Below are 21,282 nucleotides of genomic sequence, written 5' to 3' on the forward strand. Positions count from 1 at the left end.
TTCATTGCTAAACATGAAACCAGATGCCAGACTTTCATTCCCAATTCACAGCACAGCTTGGTCTCCTCCACAGGGTTTGCTACTATGTGTGGAAGTTTTTTGAGCAAGGCGAGTACTGGTTTGGAATCAAACTGAAGCCATTTGTGGTGTTCCCTGGGACACCAGGTGATGCACTGCAGCTTTGATGGAATTTGTTTCAATTTTTGGTCTCATCCAAATCTAAGCAGACCTGGTCCTTTATCTTATTGTAACTAAAACAGTTTAAATACTCAAATGCATACCAATAAAACCAACATTTCTAATCAAGACGAGACTTTACAGCTTGACTGATAACTGTTCAATGTCCCTGTGGGACTAGCGCTGGAGAAGGGTTAATTTTACTCATTATGCACTGAGAGCTTTTCACTAGGGCTGACCTGGAGTGAAGTTCCTGCTGTGACCTAGGGAGGTGCCCTAACCACTGGGCTTTGGGGTTATTCTAGGGGCTCTCTTCTTGTTTCTGGTTTTGATGAGAAGTTTATCCTAAGAAGCCTTCCCAATGAGTTTTTTGTTGGAAACGATACGTCTCCACAAATTTCCTTCTGGTGACAAAGTTGCATTTTCAGACTGAAAAAAGTTTCACTGAAAATTTCCTGACCACTTTTGTTTGTATTTGGAGATTTTGTATCAGCCTCCAGCTACCTAAAAGGGGTTTCCAAAGAGGATGGAGAGAGGCTGTGGTGACAAATGACAAAATGAGGAGCCATGGACTCAAGGGGCAGTGGGGGAGGTCTAGGTTGGATATTAGGAATAACTATTTGCCTAGGAGGGTGATGACACACTAGAATGGGTTCCCTAGAGAGGTGGTGAAATCTCCATCCCTAGAGGTTTTAAGTCTTCGCTTGACAAAGCCCTGGCTGGGTTGATTTAGTTGGGGTTGGTCCTATTTTGGGCAGGGGGTTGGACTTGATGACCTCCTGAGGTCTCTTCCAACCCTAGGATTCTATGCCTAATACAGTAGACTTCCGATAATTTGGAACCTTTGGGACCTAGGCGGTGCCGGATTATCAGATATGCCAGACTATCAGGAGGTACTATAAACAGTGTATATATATATACACACTGTATACAGTATAACTGTATATAAAGTGTTTTTAACCCTTTTTATTGTACATACTGTATACAGTATACTGTAACATTTTAGTTTTTTAACCCTTTTTTACCCTTTTCGCTCGGTTCAGTTGATGCCGCTGCTGTTTTGTGACTCGTTTTTTTCCGAAGCTCGCTCACTAGGTTCTTGCCATTTTGATGCTGGACTATTGGGAGTGCTTTACGATTGGATGCTGGACTATTGGAGTTTTACTATATATATAGGGAGAAATAAGTGATCCATGCACGTGCATGATTTGCCCAAGTTAAAGTTGCAAACATACAGAGTAATGTTTGGAAACACTCCCAAGTGTGTACACTAATGTTGCACACCCTCGTAACTCACGTTCTCATGGAAGTGTTCATGTCCTTTTGCACATTTGTACCCTGGTTCGATACAGATGACCTAGAAAGGGAAGTCCTGGGTCCGAATGCCACTCCCAGAATCTGGTTGTCAAACTAAATCAGAATGTCTAAGTTAAGAAGTTCCGTGTCTATATGAGGTTCATCTGAAATGCCAAATCCCAGCCCCTGTGAAATTTAAGTCCAGAGGTTTGAAAGCCAGACTTGATACCTGGATTAAAAGCCCCATCCCAGGCTTGCACCTAAGTTGATGTAAAGATGGGAACACTTTTTTTAAAAAAGTGGCCCAACTCCATCACTGCAAGTCCCAAATTTTGCTCTACAGCTCTTCCTTTGAATAGAAATAATTACCCCTCCCCTCCACTAATTCGCACTGGCATTCTTCAGCCGGGAGCAGAAGCAGTGGTGCCAGATTCTCCCGGAGCCTTGTTCTGTTCTCCTCTCTTCTCTCTCCCTCAGCTTGTGGTGTTAATGGGTGGACTTTTAAGAGACCCGGTGCAGACTCTGAGGCAGGAGTCTCATGCTGGAAAATGGAAGGGATCTTCCTTCCCTCCCCATTCCCTAAGCACTCTGATTCGACTGCTAATCGATGGTCTGTGCCAATAGCTAGGGCCTTTTCTGTGAATTTCTCATGCTCTTAGATGCTAACGGGATGCACAGCCCTGCTCAGAAGGGTCACTGAGTTCTGTGCATGGGTGGCATTTAGATCCTCAGCCGGGCTCATGCAGACTGCATCTGGCACTGCTCCATTACCATTTGTCCCGCTAGCATCCCCAGGACAAATTGTGCATGTCCTGCATTGACAGAGGGACTGTCCCTGGACTGATTTGACAACTCAAGGCTCCAGCTACCTTGGATTTAGTTCATGCTTTGGAAAGAGCTGGATAAGCTAACAGAGCACGTATCCTGTGGGAGGTGAATGCTCAGGTACAGATCGTTCATGGGAAGGGAAGGAGACACATATCCCATAGCAGGGGAGATGTATGCAGCTTGGCCCAGCCAGTGATATGTTTACCTAACTCTATACAGTGGTATCAAAGCTCTTCATAAATCAGGAGCAGAAAGGAAGCTACACTCTTGTCTGTCTGCAGACAAGCCCTCTTCTGACCGTTACCTCCACTTCTGGGCATATTTTGCACAGGCATGGCTTCACCACTGAGAGGCAGATGCCTCTGGAGTGGAGCACATCACTTCCTGTTGTAATCCTTCAGGGTGACAGGTGCTGTATATGGAGCAAGAGCCAGGTGCTTCCTGCTGTAACACACCTTGGGCCACCTGGGCATTCCCTTTTGTCACGGTGCTGCCCACCACAGTTGCTTGGAACTTCACCGTGACAGCCCAGCAGCCAGTGCAAAAAGCGGTCATCAGCGCTACCCCGTGGGATTCCATTGGTGGCACTGACGAAACCGGCATGCAAATGGAGTGGCAGCCTTGTCTGGATAGAGCGGATATCCCGGGCGCTTGCTTGACTTCTGCCGGCTAAAAGGAAGGAGGGTCAAGTGGTTAGGGCGTTAACCCAGTTCAACTGCCTGCGCCATTCGAGACATCCTGTATGCCCTTGGGATGGACACTGAGTTGCTTCGTGCCTCAGTTTCCCACCCAGACAATAGGAATAACAGCATACTTCACAGGGGTAGTTGCTAGAGGGACCTAGAGTAGCTCTTCCCACCTGCTGGCTGTGCTTAAGCCCTGCTGACAGTGCCTGAGCGTTCCCCTCTCCCCACCTGTGGCATGGAGCATCTCGCAGATAAGCCGTTCCTCTTGTCGACAAGTGAACGGAAAAAAGGTTTTTATGAAGCAGACAAATGAGCAGCAGCGGCTGCTTTCAAAGGCAGCCTCCCTTCGCCATCAGTGCAGGAAAGAAGTCCCCCCTCCCCTTTTTTCTTAACCAAACGCATGTGAAGATTGTTCCTTTGTCCGCTTCCCTCTGCAATGCAAGGAAATAAGGGAATTTGAAAAGAATATTAAATTGGATTTGGGAAGCATATGCAGGAATGAGTGAGGGTAAAACTCTCTCCCATCACACCCGGGTGCCACGTCCCGTATTCTGCGCCTTGCGGCACATCCTTTGTGTTGTTTTCTTCCCTTGTCTGCCTTGCTCCCATGACTCTCCCAGAATAATTAGTTATTTGGGGGCTGGGATTTTGCTCCCCCGTCCCCAACCAAAGTATCTTTAAATAAGCGTCACATGTTCTGTCTGCCAGTGTGCTCTGCAGTGGCTCCATGCCCCTGAAGAGACACAATTGATTCTCCGCCTGATCCCATTGATACACTAGCCCATCACTTAAATATCGTTCCAGGGAAGATTTTTAGCGAGATCAGGGCACATGATGCTTTAAAGTTTGGTTTTAAAAGACTGCCTGGGCTTTGCTGAAAGGCATTAGCAGTGGGATTCTCTGGCTTGGAGCTTAATTTATTCAGAAGAGAATTGGGCCATTATCTTAAATCTCCCGCCTCCCCCAGAAGGAGAAGGAAAAACAAAACATGCCTCAGAAGTCCAGCCTTTATAAAAAAAAAATCATTTCATTACTTTTTTTAACCCTTTGGAGAAGGAAGGGGCAGCTTGGAGCTGAAAGCTGACTTTGTGTTCTTGTCCCCTGCTAGTATGTTGGCAATGTGGCTAGTATTGCTGATTCTTGCCATTCCTCTCTGCCCCTCCCATTCACCTCTACGCCTCGCGGTGACGAGGGTGGCAAAGGTGTGACAAATGGGTGGACTGTTGCCTCTCGAACTCTCCCCTCCTCCCCCATGGCAGCGGTGACAGAGCTGGGGACCTGCTAACAAAGAGGCTTCAGACGCTACTCTGTGTTAGGAGCCCATCTGAATGCAGCCCAGGGTCAGGACCTGCCCTTGTGTGTCTCCTTCCAGCTCATTAGAATGGGAAATTATTAATTTCCTATAGGTCTGCTGTCACTAGTGCACTATTTGCACTAGGCATCTGTGCACTATTTTCACTATGCATCTGGCTACTTCTGCTAAATTCCTCACATGCACAAATTGGGTCAAATTACATGATCCCTTGTGGCCATAACTACAGCATAAGAACCAGTGCTACTCCCATCGAGTTGGAATCCCCTGCTTCCTGGAGAGGGTGCGTTAGCAGCAGCCATTCCCAATGCCCCCTAATCCAAATCCGCCATACACTGGGGTTATATTTTGTCCCGGCTGCCCACCAACTGGTGGTATTCGGTGTTGTGGGTTCACACAACATTGGGTTTCCTGGACAGGGAACATGGGAGTCTGGAATATATTTTCTAAAACTGCATGCCGATTGTACCTGCCAGCTGTGGTCTGGCTCATCCCTGCAGTCAGAATTACCATCTTGCTACCCCTAGCAATGGGGAGCCTTTGTGGTGTGGTGCAGACTCTCCGGGCTGGCTGGATCTCTGAGGCTACGTCTACACTTCAGGCTTCTTGCACAAGAGCGCGTCCACACTGTAAAAGCGCATTGGAAAAGGGATGTGCTTTTGCATAAGAATGCATCCAGACTGCATGGATGCTCTCTTGCAAGAAAGCTCTGATTGGCACTCACAGAATGGCCACCAAGGCACCTGTGCTTCTCTCGATAGGCTGTTTTTGCACAAAAAATCCCTGTTTCCCGTCCCCACACACCTTTTTGCACAAGAGCTCTTGCGCAAAAAGGAGTTGTTCCTTGTAAAAAGAGGAATACCTATACTGCAAAAAACCCTCTGTTCTGTCAGACTGCGTCTAGATTGGCATGATTTTCCGGAAATGCTTTTAACAGAAAAGTTTTCTGTTAAAACATTTTTGGAAAAGCTCGTCTAGATTGGCACGGATGCTTTTCCGCAAAAAAACCCCGATCGCCATTTTCGCGATAGGGGCTTTTTTGTGGAAAACAAATCTGAGCTGTCTACACTGGTCCTTTTGCGCAAAAGCTTTGGGACTTTTGCCTGAACGGGAGCAGAATAGTATTTCCGCAAGAAGCACTGATTTCTTACAGTAGGAAGTCAGTGCTTTTGCGGAAATTCAAGTGGCCGGTGTAGACAGCTGGCAAGTTTTTCCGGAAAAGCGGCTGATTTTCCGGGAAAAACTGGCCAGTCTAGACACAGCCTCAATGTACTACAAGTTTTCTTGTGCAAAAATGTGCTTGAGGTGTGGACGCCCCACGATTTTTTGCATGAAATCGGCCATTTTTGCGCAAAAACTCTGCAGTGTAGACATCGCCTGAGTGTTGCAATATGGTGCGATTGTCAGAACAGTGCTGATTTTTCTTCCCACATCCAGCTGGGTTGACAGAAGCTCCTCTTTAAGGGACTCAGTCAAGGTTAGGCACTGTCACTGTGTCAGTAGCATTTCTGCAGCTAGAATCTGTTTTCCATGTATCTTTCCAGTCCTTTGACTGCTGGAACCTGTGACTCCCCCTCACGCCGGCCAATGGCATTATAAGTTCAATGCATGACAGGGAGTCAATAATCAGCAAGAGCTTTGATGGTATCACTCTGTCTGCTTCTGCTAAATTCCTCACATGCACATAAAATGAGCTTTTTCTGTCTGGATACCCTGCTTTGCAGGGGGCACTGCAGGCTAAGATGTTTGATGGGGCATTGTCATCTTTCCTAGTTTTCCCATAGGCTCTGTAATGTGTCGATCAATTAGGGGTGATTCTATTCCATTGAATTCATCAATGTGTTTTGCAGAGCTCCCTTGTGGTATAAGCTTAAAATCAGGATGAAGGTCACCCTTTCTTTTTCAGTCGGTTGATGCTTTACATGTGTACGGAAGCGGCTCTTGCTACAGTGCTGAATGGCTGTATCAAATCTCAAGGTTCAAGTCCCTACCACCGGAGCCTCTGAGTTCTTCCCAAACATTAATGGGTTTAACAACAAATTGGTGGGAAACTGAGGCAAAGGGAGACTATGTGGCTTCCCCAAAGTAACACTTGGATACAATGGCACAATAACTGAGCCCAGCTCTCCTGTATTTTAGTCAAGGGTCCTCCCATTTGCCTTGGATTGAATTTTCCTGCATGGGTGGGGGCAATCTTCCCTGATCCCCTATAACCAGAGACGCCAAGGCCAGGGCTGGCATCTGAACAGAGGATCAGTGTTCAGCATCGGTCCAATAAGTGTCTCTTGATGGGGATGAAATGGGTTTTTGCTGGCACACGTTGTACTGCAGCTGGAACAACTCGTGGCTCCAAAGACCACTGAAAGCTGCACAAATTATCCACTTTCCGAAAAGAACAAGCATTGCAATTGTTGTGTGAATGTGGGACCGAGAAATGCAGGAGGATGGTGCAAGATACATAAGCCATTTTGGGACCCATTTCTACAGTTTATTAGTAGGAAGGTTCCACGAACCTCTTCCCCTCATCGTTCCTTACATTTCTCTAGCTGGGGAGTGCTGGATCCCTCCCCTTCACCCCAAGCCCTGCCCCCTTCCGTCCTTTCCTTAAGCCTGGCCCCTGCTCCATCCCTGTCTGCCTCCATTCCATCCCTTCCCTCCAACCTCTTCCCTGTCTCCTCCCCCAAGTGTGCACACTATCCCCTCTCCTACCCCATCCTCCTGAAACCTCCCAGATGTCACAAATCAGCTGGTAGCTGTGCTCCAGCAGTGCTGAGAGGGCAGGGGCAGAGTTGGTCCATATGGCTGTTACGATTTCGGCGTCTACTAGACCACATGGCTGCTCACTGCCTCAGTTTCCTTCCCCTTCTGAAAAACGTAGTTAATGATATATACCAACCACATTGGCATTCTGAATGCTAATTATATTTCCAAAGCACTCTGCAATTATTAATTAAAGCAATTAGATAAATGCCCAATGCTGTTATCCACAAGACACGTCAATTTGGCAGATTCTGGTCATATTGCCTTGGTTTTTTTTCTCTCCAAACCTTTCAGTCCATTAAAAATTTTGCTGTTTATACCAATCCAAGTAATTGCATAAACAAAACAGAAGAACCCAGCTCAATATGAATAATCAATGCCAAGTCAAATGGGGCCAATGCATGCCAGCTGAGGGCTGCAGTTATGGCTCAAATGTGATCCACTAAAGATTCAGACTTGTTAAAAACAATGACAATGTTGAGTGTCAATGCAATGACTAATTGTAATGATTTTTGGCCTCACAAACACATAATAGCTTAGCAGACGCATGCCGCATGGGGAATTGAACTCAGAGTTCAGCTAATACACAAGAGCTTTGGCCTTTCCCTCTAGCTGCTTGGCTCCAAAGGAAGCTAATATACATCTGGGTAAATCAAATAGTCTGTTCCTTCCTTCCACCAAAGGGTAATATTGCACTTTGTAATATGAAGCATAATTTAATAGGTATATAGTGCCCCATAGAAATCAAATGTGGAAGCATAGGTGATTAAACCATTAGGAATTCATGTTGTTTATCAGGACAGTTTTGCACAGCTCTTGGTAAAGTTGTACTTCTTCCTACTATGAAAAGCAATAGCGAGAAGGACTAGATAAATATTTTCTATTGATATTTTTGAGGCATCATTAGGTTTTTGATTAAATGGACATTTTAATAGTAATCAGCTGCTTGCCTTCAATTTTAAAATTTTAACTAGAGATGTGAAAACAAAAAATTACAATTTTTTCCTAAAATGTCTTGGATATTTGATGAAAAGTCTTTTTTTTTTCTACTGAAAATTTCAAAGGAAATGAAATTATTTTCATTTGTCAAAATTGTCCAGAGGAAAAGCTAGTCATGATCACATGTTCACACAGCTACTTATCGCAACATCACCGCCACATTACAAACTACTGTTACGGTTGTGGTACCGGATGTGCTGCAGCAAACTGTTTAGTCAGTACATTGGTAATTCAGTTAGGGAAAGCAACAGTGTTATCTATCATGATAAAATTTGGTTTGGACCCCACGAGAGCCAAGATCTTGATGACAGGAGAAGCCTCGGCCATCATGTGATTTTTCAGAATGCCCAGGGGAAATTCCTATTTCATTGGCTGCCTTCCCCACATCCAGAATAGTAATAGACATGTAGCAGTGTTAGTCTGGTCTAGAGCTGCTGCTGCAGGAGAGCTGCGTTTTGTCCCCTCAGCCAGCTAGAGATGTTTTGGATAGGACAAAGGAAGGAGAGAGAAGCCAGTCCCATCTTTATAAGAAGGGTTGGGAAGAAGGGAGAAGTAAGAACCCAGCAGATTTGATAGACCCTGTTCTTGTCTCTCTTCCCCCTCTCTCCTCCCTGCTCCCCTCCCTTTCCATGAAAACTGGCTCATCAGCAGAGTACGGAAAAGTTCTAGCAATGAGCAGGCTGCAGTTACCAAATCCTCCGAATTTCTGAAGCCCAGCTATGAATTCTGGGACATCCATGACATGCAGTGAGAAGCACTACTGCTGTTTAAGGACCCTTACTACGAAGAGTTTAGACAATGTACACTTCCTTCCTTTTCCGATATTTGCTCTTTCCTTCTATCCCCCAGCTAGCCAGTCCGTTTTCCTTCACTGTTGTGCGGGTTTATCTCCCCCAGATAATCCCCTCCCCCCAACTGCTGAAGTCCATTATTGCAAAATGATGCAAGGGCCACATATTTTGGTCACTGCCTATAAAATACCCTGAGTTGCAATATGGGTTCATGCTTTGTTTGCTCTCTAGCCCCTTCAAAGTCCCGCAAGGGGTTCTTTCCTCTGCGCCTATGAGCTGCTTCTCCAGAGACCTCACAGGCTTCGCAGATGGCACATACCCACAGTACGACTGTCATCTGTCACACTGCTCCCTACCTCCTCAAGTCCACTTTGTTTTCTGTTTGTTTTACGTTTTCTGTGCGCGGCGGTGGGCTGGATGCAAGGTGCCAGCCTGAGAGCCCTGGACTGTGCCTGTCAGATGAAAACCATTCTCCAATTGGAACTTCTGACTCGGGCAGGCCAGTCATCCAGTCTCGCGTTAAATAAGGCGAGCATGGCTCATCCCGTCCCTTGGGCGGGTGTCCGACAGCCTCAGGTCTCTGCGGGGAACGTTTGACCTGTTATTCTGGTATGTGGGTACCAGTGTGAAGTCTGGGATGAACCGTTATTCTGGTGTGAGGATGGGTCCTTCCAGTTTCTCTTCATCCATGGAATCAACTCAGCAGAAGAAAGCCACCTCTTATACTGGAATGAGTGTGCCACACGGGGATCCTAGTGTAACACTGTTGGATGAAATTCACACCTTTGGTTGCACCAAAGAAAAATCCCACCCTTTTCTCAATCGGGATGTAAATTCCCAGTTATCCAGTTAAATGCTCTGTTTAACAGGTTAACCCTAGAGCACTCCACTGCCCGCGACGTGACATGATGATACGCCCCACCCTGAGCTACTCCATCCCTGGCCAAGTCTGTCGCACTACTGGCAGAGGGCTGCTCCGGCCAGGCTGAGCCGCCACTTAACAGGCTAATGCTTACTGGGTAACCTGTTAACCCTTTACATCCCTATTTCCCAATGAGGTAAGGCTCAGAGATCTCTTGCTATTCAGCTGAAATCTCCCATTCTTGAATTCTGTCCCATTGACCATGGTACAGCTTGTGCTCTGAGGCCAGGTGTGGCTTCTTAAAGACATTTGCAAAGCACCCCCGGGTAACAGAGCCAGAGCCAGTTCCAGTGTCACTGCCATTCCCAGCTCTGCAGCGGTGTGTTCACATGGCAGTACTTGCCACCCCTCCTGCATGGTAGGGAGGAGTGTGGTGTAGTGGTTAGAGTAGGAGTTCCTAGATTCCATTCCCAGTTCTTCCCTTTGTCATCAGCTTTCAGTGTTCAGCTTAGAACATGGCCCTTGACCGTCTCTGTTGGTAGCACTCTTACGTTGTGTGTTTAATCAAAGTTCATCGGAGTCTGTTGTGCGTCATTTCCCTTTGTGTGAATGAGGAAGCTGTTTCTTTCCAGGCATTGTGAATCTGGATGGAACTGATGTTTGTGAAGTGCTTAAGTTCTCAACAGACAGGTGCTATAGAAATGCAAATATCGCAATCAGCCGATGAGTAAAGGTGAATGCTTGTAGGTTTGCCATTGCTCACCCCCACCCCCCCACACACACACCCCGAAATTTATTTTTTATTCAGCTGTGATTTGAACACTGACCTGTTCAAGGTCTCTGATCTTCAGAAGTCTGCGCCGCCTCTGAGTCAGACTAGATTATAGCCTTGAGTGTGTCCTGGCGAATGGAATCTCTCTCTGGGAGTACAGGCTTTCATTGTCCTGGGCACATTTCGGTATGTGCCATAAGCCACGCGCTCTTATGAAAAACCATTTGCAAGATAAGTAAAGGGAAATGTAATCCCTGAGTGGCATGAAGGGTGCTTTGAAATGGATGGGGGATAATCCTTTTGTTGTCGGTTACAAATGCACTTTATTTCTGCATTATCTGAGCATGAGAATGCACTGTTCGCTCAGCCAACAAATCCAGCGCAGTAGCCTTTCTTCAAAGCATTTCTCCTGAGTGGTGGGTGGTGCTACCACCTCTGACCTCCCCATTGGTTGGCGGCTCCCAAAGGGCGCACTTTGACTAGTGAAATCTCACTGGCATTTATTCTAGTGCCGGCAGTGCACTGTGTGGTATGAGACCTGCTGGAAAGGCACAGGTGGTGGTAGTTGAAAGCAGTCAAGGAAATATAGACACCAACCTTCTCTTGACTGTTGTGGAAAGATATGTGGTAAGATCACAGAATCCTAGGGTTGGAAGAGACCTCAGGAGTCATCGAGTCCAACCCCCTGCCCAAAGCAGGACCAATCCCAACTAAATCATCCCAGCCAGGGCTTTGTCAAGTCAGGACTTAAAAACCTCTAGGGGTGGAGATTCATCACCCTCTTAGGGAAATAGTTTTTCCTAATATTTAACCTAGACCTCCCCCACTGCAACTTGAGACCATTGCTCCTTGTTCTGTCATCTGTCACCACTGTGAACAGCCTCTCTCCATCCTCTTTGGAACACTCCTTCAGGTTGCTGAAGGCTGCTATCAAATCCCCCCTCACTCTTCTCTTTTGTAGACCAAGGGTATGTCTAGACTGCGGGGGTTTTCCAGGGTACCGGAAGTATCTCAGAAAAACTCTGCAGTGTTAAGGGAATGCGTTTGTTCTTCCGCTTTTTTTTTTTGCAGACATGCAAATGCGCTCTTTCGGAAGCCTTGTCTTCCTCATTTCATTTCATGAGGAAGAGGGGATCTTCTGAAAGAAGGGGATTTTCCGAAATTTGTCCCAACGTAGACAGGCCAAATTTTGGAAAAGCCTCTTCCAGAAAAAAATCGGAAAATGCTGTAGTGTACACCTAGCCTAAGAGATGCCCTAGGCTGCTTTGAAAATCACCTGGTCTCTTGGAGCTTATAGTCAAACTAGTTGGTAGTGGACCATTTTGTTCTTCACGTTCAGCGGTTTTGAGTTTCTTTTGTTGGTGAACTGAATATAGACAGATCTCTGCAAGGAAACCGTGTTAGAGCTCCAAATACACATGTTCAACTTTAGCAGTTCATGGACCTCTCCTTGGGGCACATGGGCAGCAGCCACCTGTGGTCCACAAAGCCTTTGACCTGCTGCTTTTGTTGTGTAACCCACCATACACACACAGAGCTCAAAGCCAACGTGTTCAGCACCAAAAGCATCAGCCTCTACCACTTGAACTATGTAAATGGCAGGCTGTTATGGTTGGTAGAGCCAGAAATGATCATATGCACTAAGCCAATGTTTGGGAAAATAAGTCATTCTGTGCACCATTTAGGAGTTGGAGGTTAAGCATTGCCCAGTATGAGACGGGAAATAACGGTTACTGCCAATGGATGCAGAGCTCCCTCCTCATTGCAGATACTGATATATAGGACTTGTAGGGCGGATTCTTGTTGCTTTTGTGCAACAAACCTGATTTCAGCAGACGTACTGTGGGATGCTGTCGGTGAAACATAAATCTGACTAGCGGCTGCTCATGCCTTCAGCCAGCCCTTCCAGATGTATTTCATCTACTTCCACTCCTCTCGCCACGTAATGCCAATGTAAGGATACCGATCTCGTGTTCCCAGAGACATAAAACGAGGAAATTTACAACATCTCCCTGCTCCCATGTAGAAACGTGCACAACTGCTGCCTCGTTGGGTAGTAGAGGGAGGATGCTGGGCTTGGTTCACCAGAGTCCTGAGGCCATATGGCAAATCCTCTGTCATGCCATCTCCTCACAGACTGAGTTTTCCTGGATACTTTATCAAGGAGGACTAGAGTTCCAGGGACAAGTTGTAAATGTTTATTCTCATAGGGCACGTCTACACTGCAGGGTTATTTCAAAATAGCTGGTGTTATTTTGAAATAACAAAGTGCACATCTACACAGCAAGCCGTTATTTCGAAATAATCTCAAGATGGCAGACTTCTTACTCCGACTTCTGTAACCCTCATTTCACAATGGCTGTGTCTACACTGGCCACTTATTCCGGAAAAGCAGCCGCTTTTCCGGAATAACTTGCCAGCTATCTACACTGGCTGCTTGCTTTTCTGGAAAAGCAATGACGATCTAATGTAAAATCGTCATTGTTTTTCCGGAAAAACTATGCTGCTCCCATTCGGGCAAAAGTCCTTTTCTGGAAAAACTGTTCCGGAAAAGGGCCAGTGTAGACAGCACAGTAGTCTTTTCCGCAAAAAAGCCCTGATCGCGAAAATGACGATCGGGGCTTTTTTGCGGAAAAGCGCGTCTACATTGGCCACGGACACTTTTCCAGAAAAAGTGCTTTTCCGGAAAAGCATCCTGCCAATGTAGACGTGCTTTTTCCGGAAATACTTATAACGGAAAACTGTTCCGTTTTAAGCATTTCCGGAAAAGGGTGCCAGTGTAGACGTAGCCAAGGAGTACGGGAAGTTGAAGGAAGAGTGTTCGCTCTTCCTTTGACTTCCTGCTGTGTAGACAGCACCAAAAGCTGAATTGAGCTATTTCGACTTCAGCTACACAATTAACATAGTTGAAGTTGCGTATCTTAATTCAACTTTTGCCCTGCTGTGTAGAGGTGCCCATAGGTCCAGGGCTGCCAGCACTCCCCATGTTTGGTAATAACAGTAGCTAGCAGACTATGCTGCACCCCAGAAGCAGCCAGAAGCAGGTTCCCAGCCAATGGAAGTGCAGAGCTAGTACTCGGGGCAGGGACAGTGCATGGAGTGCTGCAGCCACTTCTGGGGCACAGCGAAGTCTGCGGTGACAGGAGAGGCAGGGAGCTGCCTTGGCACCCTCATTGGTCACCTGATCCCCCTGCAGCAATGAGACCCACTGCAGGGTCACAACCTATAATTTGAAAACCACTGAACTCAGCTATGATGCCCTAGGCTATGATGCCTGCTAAAAAACCCAAGCATTAACACACGAGTGATAGCTTCCTCTGTAGGCCGCGTCAATGGGGCTGCTTTTGGATTTGAATGTAAGCAATGCCGGCAGAATCAGAGTCCCTAGTAGTTAATATGGATGAATATGGAAAAAAACATAACACGAGAATTCCTTGTATATTGGTTTGACTTTTAAAATCGAAATTCCAAACATCCCCATTTATCCAGCTCTTCATTCATAGGCAGGGAAACTGGAGGGAAATGGAATGTCTGTTTCAGACTTCGAGTAGAAAGCTCCGTGTCTAGAAAGATGCTGCACTGTCTTGGGAAGAGCTTGTCACATGCAGTGTATAGACACAGGCGCTGCACTAAGCTGATCATAAGTCAGTTGTCTTCCCACTTTCCCCTTCTGGGCTACAAAGGAAATTCAAGTTTGCAGCCTGCAGTAGGCTCATGGTGTTCTAATCTAAAGCCAGTTTTTAAACAAGCACACAGTCCACCCACGGCATACCAGCAAGAGCTGAGCCGCACGTCAGTGGAGACTGTGCCTTGCTGCAATTAATCGGGTTGTTCAGGTGGCTTCTCTTAGGCCATGCTGGATTCAGAAGCAATCGAAGCAAAGTGTCCACCAATAAGAGCTAATAGCCACAAAGGGAAAACATGTGACGTTCCCATGCATATCAAGTATAATCATTAGCATCAAGGCTATTATGCAGAATACCGAACTGACCTTGCAGTCATTAGAAGCTTGAAATGTTATGACTTAAGTTGAAAGGGACTCACATTGCAATGTAAAACCTAATTGGAGTTACCTTTACTAATTGCTACATATCGCTGAGGTGTATAAAATAAATGCATGCTTGACTCCAGGAACCAGCAAGACTAACCCTTGCTTCCATTTTTGCAAGGAAGTGAAATATACTGAGATCATAGGTGATGGTAACTTACTTACCTCAGTGGGATTTTTTTAAATGTACCTGTTTGTGTGCGCCTGACAGTTAAGGATATTTTCTGATTCTGTAATATTCCCCAGCATCTTTCATGAATATTAGGCAATGAACAGAAATTAGCAGCATATTAAAATCCTTTGACTGACTAAAACCAGCTGGGATAGACTGGAGCAAAATACCAAAACAGTGGCCATTAACAGAAATACCTCTGAGCTAATTCACACACAAGTATAGCTTGGAAGGAAGCTCCGGTTACTGATTTGGCATAAAATTATCCACTTGCTGTGATCACCAGTGGCCATTTGTCTCTCTCAAATCTAAATGTGAGCAAAATTTCAAGATCAGGGAACATTTGGGCCAAGTCCAGGAATCCAGGAAGACACCCAGTATTCCGTGTCTGATGCCAAACGGGTCAAGGATCCAGTATGAATCAGCTGAGAACAAATTGAATGGGGCCCCGGGAATTTGTTTTGCTGGCAGTGGCGGTGACAGGAGGTAACAGAGCTGCTCTTTTATGTGTGTGGATAATTGATAACAGGTTTTACATACAGAACAATTTTGTCTTCCTCTCGCCTAGTAAGTGAACAATGTTCTAAATATAACACCATGCAAGGCCTGAGATGGAGAAAAAGAAAGAAGAGGCATGATGGGAAGGAAGATAGATGCATGACAGGGATACTACAAAGGTTAATGTAACAGGGAGGCATGGTGCACCTGGGTGTATTGCATGTTCAAGGCAAGGTAATTACAAACAAGCACAAAGCAAAGCAAGAATTAATACAATCCAAGGCAATAGCTCCCTGTTACAAGCAACAAGCGCTCAGGCTAGAGGGATGCAGGGGAGCAAGTAGAAATAATGTCTTGCTGCACTCATGGGAGGGACACAAAGGGAGCGAACGTGACCTCACTATTTTACTCCCTCCGCCCCCATCCCAGGGTTCCTGCATACTCCCTATTCCCTCCCCATGTTCCACATCCATCCCACATTATCTTGGGGCAGCTCTGTTCTCCTCCCGCTTCACTGGAGACTTCTGCTGTACAGACCCCAGGCAGGAGAACTCAGGCAGCTGCATCTGGAAGGGCTGGGTGCTAGGACGTCTGCTCCTTTCATCACTGCGGTTCCTGGGAGAGTCTGAACACGGGGCCTCGGGGAAGCCCCACTCTGGTAGCTCCTCCAGCGTGGCAGCTGCACAGACTCCAGGCAAGAAGACTCAGCAGAGGCAGGGCTGGCAGTGGACTCCTCCTGTGTCGTTCCAGGTGGCTGTACCAACCATAAATCCCATACTGGTATGGTGTTCTGGACCAGACCACTCTGTTTGCATCACTGTAAATATGGCCAGTACTGATTTATAAACGCGTTGTTTCTTCTTCTTCCAACTTTCCCTTCCCAACTGTTTTGTCTTTTACAATAACCATGGATGGGGAAAATTAAACTGCTAATAATTAAAATTAAAGCTTTGTTCTATGCTGTCTCAGGCAGTGGAAAGTCATTATCAGAGCTGGCTGGTGATATTTTGATATTCCAGATTACTTTTTTTGATATCTGGAGAGACATTAACAAAGCAGGGAAGGGCAGCAAGCCCAGTGATTTTTGTAATGGTTCTTTCTAATATGCAGTGTCTTGGGAATTGTCTTAGATGTTTCCACAGTGGCTTCTGTGCGCCTCAAACACGTGCACTGTTAAATACAGAAACTAGATGCTGAATTAATGAAGGTAGCTTCAAAGGACCCTCCTCCCTTCCTTAAGCCGGAGATCTGACGGCAATCTCCAAGTGGGTGACATGCTTTTGAAAATTATGCAGAGCAAACAATAAACTTCATTAAATAAAGTCAGCGAAAGCAGCTTGAAACTCCAGGAAGGAGGAGCCAGAGACAAGAGATGATAAAGGCAGAAATGGACATACAGGCTCACTAGCTGTGGGATTTTTAGCAGTTTCCCGAGGAGGCAGGATGAAGAAGTAGGTGGACCACGTGAAGTAGGTGGACCACGTGAGGGCAGGGGGCTGGACTCGATGACCTCTTGAGGTCCCTTCCAATCCTATGATTCTATGATTCTATGATTCTAAGTGCTGGGAGTAGAAACCAGTTTTTGTGACTTCTAATTACAAGGCAACAAGCGCACTTCCTCTCCCTGAGGGTTTGTTCCGAGCACCCTGAGTCCTGCGTGGATGTCCACAACGATCTTCCCCACCCACGCAATGAAGTTATAACAAGGCTAGAAGAGGACACTCGATCGCTTAGCTGATTTCTCTCTTCTCCCTGTACTGAGCCCCAAAATTGGCATGAGACTGAAGTATATGCTTCTGAGCGATTCTGTGTTGCTGCGCATGTGCAGAATTCATGCCCCCCTCAGACTGCTTTGCTTCCCGCAGAAGAATGACTTCTGATGGGGAAACCAAGGGAAACCACACGAGTTCTGAGGAGTCCCTCCTCAGCAGTGCAGGCAGGTCAGGAAGGGCCCCCAGAGCAGCCAGGATAGGGGGTCTGGGCAGTTGTGTGTGAAAATGAAAGGGGCACAAGTGTCATGGAGGGGCAGGGCTTTGGGGTGTTTCTGAGGAGGAAGGTGTGGGGCAGCTCTGTCCCTCAGAGCAGAATGTAACAGCCTGCCCACTTAGTGAATTGTTCCCATTGTTCTTAGTGAATTCCCCACGGAGGATAAAACAGGAGTTGTAAGAACTTTAAGACTCCTTCACGTTGCCTGAGTGGCATGGAAAAGTCTTACTGTAAAGGACAAATATGGCCTTATAAATGCTTATAGTACTTTCGTGGTTAGAACTGCTCTACATTTTTGGACTGAAAACATTTCCTATCAGAAATGTGGTCCAAGAACTGTTTGCTGCTGACTTCGGTGGAGATGCTCAGAAGTCTATATAAATTGTGAGTTTGCGTCGCCAGACCTCACGAAAGGTGAGTCAACACAGCAGGCCTTAACTCGAAATAAGCTACGCAAACTGAGTTAGGTCGATTGTGTAACTTTGGGTATGTCTACACTGCCACCCTAGTTCGAACTAGGGTGGCTAATGTAGGTATTCGAAGTTGCAAATGAAGCCCGGGATTTAAATATCCCGGGCTTCATTTGCATCTTGCCGGGCGCCGCCATTTTTAAATCCCCCTTAGTGCGGACTCCGTGCCCGCGGCTCCACGCGGCACGGAGTAGGTAGTTTGAATTAGGATCTCTAATTCGAACTACTGTTACTCCTCGTGGATATTTAAATCCCGGGGTTCATTTGCAACTTCGAATGCCTACATTAGCCACCCTAGCTCGAACTAGGGTGGCAGTGTAGACATACCCTTACTTCAAAATAGCTTCTTTTGAAATTGGGAGCGTTTACACAGCACTTATTTCAAAATAGAGCACTCTTCCTCTGATTTCCTTTACTGTACACAATGAGGGTTAGAGGAATCGGAATAAGAAGTCCTTCAGTTTGAAAGTATTTCAACATTATTCTGAAATAACTGCCTGCTGTGTAGACATGGACCAAGTTATTTCGAATTAACACTAGTGTAGACATACCTTTCCTCATCATTGCCTGTGAGGTAACACTGAGCATATGGCCGCATAGATTTGTTAACTAATATCTAGAAGAAAAGGGTCAATACTAGCTAAAATAATGTTAGGGGGAGGTTGGGGATTTCCTCCGGTGTCCCCCAATTCTGTTCTCCACCCACCATACTGGAGCTTAAATCAGTTACCAAAATAATGAAACCAGTGTGTAATTTTAAGAAATAAAATATGCAGGTTTTTTTTTTAATTTTTGGTGCAGAATTCCCCTAGGAGTACTCTTTGGAATGCATCAATGTCTTCACCCAAAAACTGTCCTTGTTTAACGTGGGATGCTACCCTCTCACCCCTCCTCCCTTTCAGCTAACCAGCACAAACCGTTGAGAGCTACTCATGCCCTGGACTTGTCAGGCTGCCTTGTGTGTTGACTGCTGTGCCTTGGTTTTGAAGATTTAGTTAGCAATGATAACTGCAGCTCATCCTCCCAAATGAACCCCCACCCCACTTTGCAATTGCTCCTCCTTTTTTTAGCACTGTCATTTTAAATGCCCAACTGGCTTATCCCTGCTGCTGGCCTATTCTCAAACGAGGACAAATTGGTTCCTCCATCTGATATTTGCTTGAGATTGCCATTTGGGTTCATTTTAAACTAATTTTATTCCTCACGTCACCGCAATTTATGCAGCAAATGCAATTATTGGAGATGAACGCCTGCCACAGCTGAAGGCTAAAAGTGCCACTTCCTTGGATGCACAGGGAACAGAGAGTAGGGGAATAGAGAGGGGGGAGATGGAGGGAAAAAAGAATTATTTGAAAAATAATCTGTCACTACAATACTTCTCTGAGCTGATGCACACACCTTCATAAGAAAGTAATTTAATTTTCCCAGTGCAGTGCAAAAGGGAGATCTAATTACCCACTTTTAAATTGCTTTCTTAATTTCTCAAAAAGTGCCTTTATGTTTATGCCTTTTGCTGAGCCCTGCTTGTGGGCTGCAATAGAAACCACCTCCAGATGCAGGTCAGCAACAGCAATAAAGCCACTTAGGAACATGCTCCCTTTTGATACCAGGTGTGTCAGCCCCTAATTTGCTGTGTGGTTCTTTTGTCTATTCTAATGGCACTCCCTAGCTGAACCCGGCTGTGAGCGTAACCGTGGGCTGAGTCCGCTCTCCACTTGATCTCAGGGAAGGCAGAGAAGTATTGATACATACAGAAGCAACCCTGAACTTGAATCAAACCCACCCGGAATGTGGGGTGAGGTTTGGAAGAGTTTGTCCTACCTCCCCGCTTTATTTTTCAACCTTTGCTGCATTTTCAGACTCCATTCAGGACTCATTGGCTCTTTTCTAGACAGACCCTGAAACGGACAAAACTCCATAAGCCTCTATAATGGAATCCGTGTTGGGGCTATCTAGACCACATTTGGGAGATGTGATTGCAGAATAGGTAGACAGACCGGATCTAGCTAGATCACTAAAAATAGCAATGAAGCTGGGGCCGTACTGACTAGCCCTCCCAAACACTAGCCCAGTTGTGGCTTTGCTACTACTTTTAGCAAACTAAGTAGATTAAAGTCAACATATACTGCGATCACACCTTCTAAGTGCTGTGTAGACAGACCCGTAGACTCTCAACGAAAGAGCCAATGGCATAACAAGGGCCCACAGGACTATAGTGCAAAAAATTAGGTTGGGGCCCTCTTCACCATTCCAAAATGTAAAATTTAGCTTAATCCCAATTCCTCGCCTACCCTGCCATATCCCATTCCCTTCATGGTACCTACAGCTCACCCCACCCCCCCAACATTTCCAACTAACCCCAACCCCTCACCCCACTGAGATCCCACCCTCCGCATTCAGGCAGAGCTCCATTCCTGGCCAAAATTAGGGCATCCCCATGCAATCCTGGCTGCCCAGTGACTTCAGCTGATCCTGTCACTCGCCCTGGACTCACATGGCATAGGCCGAGTCTGAGTGATGAGGGGTGCTGTGAATCCATGTATCAAGTTCAAGTGCTACTTGCTCAAGTTTGGCCTGACCATACCCCCTCTTCCGCCATCAGGACAGAAGTGTAGCGAGGCCAAACCTGAGTGGCAAAGCAACCTGCACATACCCGGTCACAGCGCCACTCATCATTCAAATTTGGTCCATGCTTCTGCTGGAGGGGCCAAATGGGAAAGAGTGGTGTTGCAAGCCGGGCATGGTACCCTCTGATTGGGCCCTTGAACTGCAGGAGTCCTGGCACGATGGCCTTTAGATGCCTGGAATCACAAAAGGAATTTGTCTTTGAGCAGAATTTCTGGGGTAGTCGCATTACCTTCAAACTTGTTCTCTCCCCTCTGATGGTATAACCCGCTAGATCTGTATAAGAGTTTGGGGTGAGCTAGCAGTCAAAGCTGCAGCAAGGAAGCATGGTTGAGCAGACCTTTTTTGAGCATATTCCATTGGGCCTCCTTCCGCCACTTCATATATTCTTAAACATGCTTCCCCCAAATTCAGCTAACAAGGCAGGCTTGTCTTCTGGACTTCAAATGATGTATGCACGCACCCTCTCTAATATTTATAGAATAAATGCTAACCTGCTCTTTAGCAATTATCAGGAGTTTCTGAAAATCAGATTTAAAACGTTGGCGTTGACATGACACCCTCAATTATTTAGTGGTAACTGCTTTCGAGCTGCCGGGCGCAATTTGTCAGCATGAGACATTCCAAGGAACCCGAACTAGCTCCCTATTGTCATCTGAACTTTTGTTTTTGCTTTGTGTGTCCTCTTCTGTATTTAATACCTTCTGTCTTAGCTCCGACGGCATCGCCACCCTTTGTTGTACCTGTGAGTCTGATTACAAATGGGTTTTGTGCAGACAGCAGCGAGGACTCTTGTTGTTGGTCGTCTTCTCTTTCCTGGTGGTGTTTAGTATGATTTGTGTCCCCAGAGTGCCTAGCAACCAAATAAAGCCCGTGTCCCTGCTTACGATGTATCTAGGCGAAAGGCCATGCTGTTGTACAGGCCTAATTCGTAAAACGTGAAAAGCCAAACAAATGACTGAGAGTTTAAAACCGGGAAGATAACAGATGGCCAGTCCCA

At 46.2% G+C, this 21,282-nt stretch overlaps 1 protein-coding gene and 1 long non-coding RNA gene across 5 annotated transcripts in view; one reads left to right on the forward strand and one right to left on the reverse strand.

Moving 5' to 3' along the window:
* KIRREL3 (kirre like nephrin family adhesion molecule 3) overlaps positions 1-21,282 on the forward strand; it is a 782,703-nt gene that overhangs the window by 94,984 nt on the left and 666,437 nt on the right. The gene's annotated exons all lie outside the window — the stretch shown is intronic.
* LOC112545551 (uncharacterized) lies at positions 3,282-21,118 on the reverse strand. 2 transcript variants are annotated; one of them, XR_012897738.2, is made up of 3 exons: positions 20,984-21,118; positions 19,479-19,555; positions 3,282-3,418 (listed from the first exon to the last, which is right to left on the reverse strand). It is a non-coding gene; the product is annotated as an uncharacterized LOC112545551 (long non-coding RNA). The 2 variants fall into 2 exon arrangements; XR_003089057.3 differs by lacking the exon at positions 20,984-21,118 and adding an exon at positions 20,777-20,891.

Source organism: Pelodiscus sinensis, chromosome 25 (genome assembly GCF_052426305.1).
Source record: "Pelodiscus sinensis isolate ZL-2025 chromosome 25, ASM5242630v1, whole genome shotgun sequence".
Classification (NCBI taxonomy): domain Eukaryota; kingdom Metazoa; phylum Chordata; order Testudines; family Trionychidae; genus Pelodiscus; species Pelodiscus sinensis.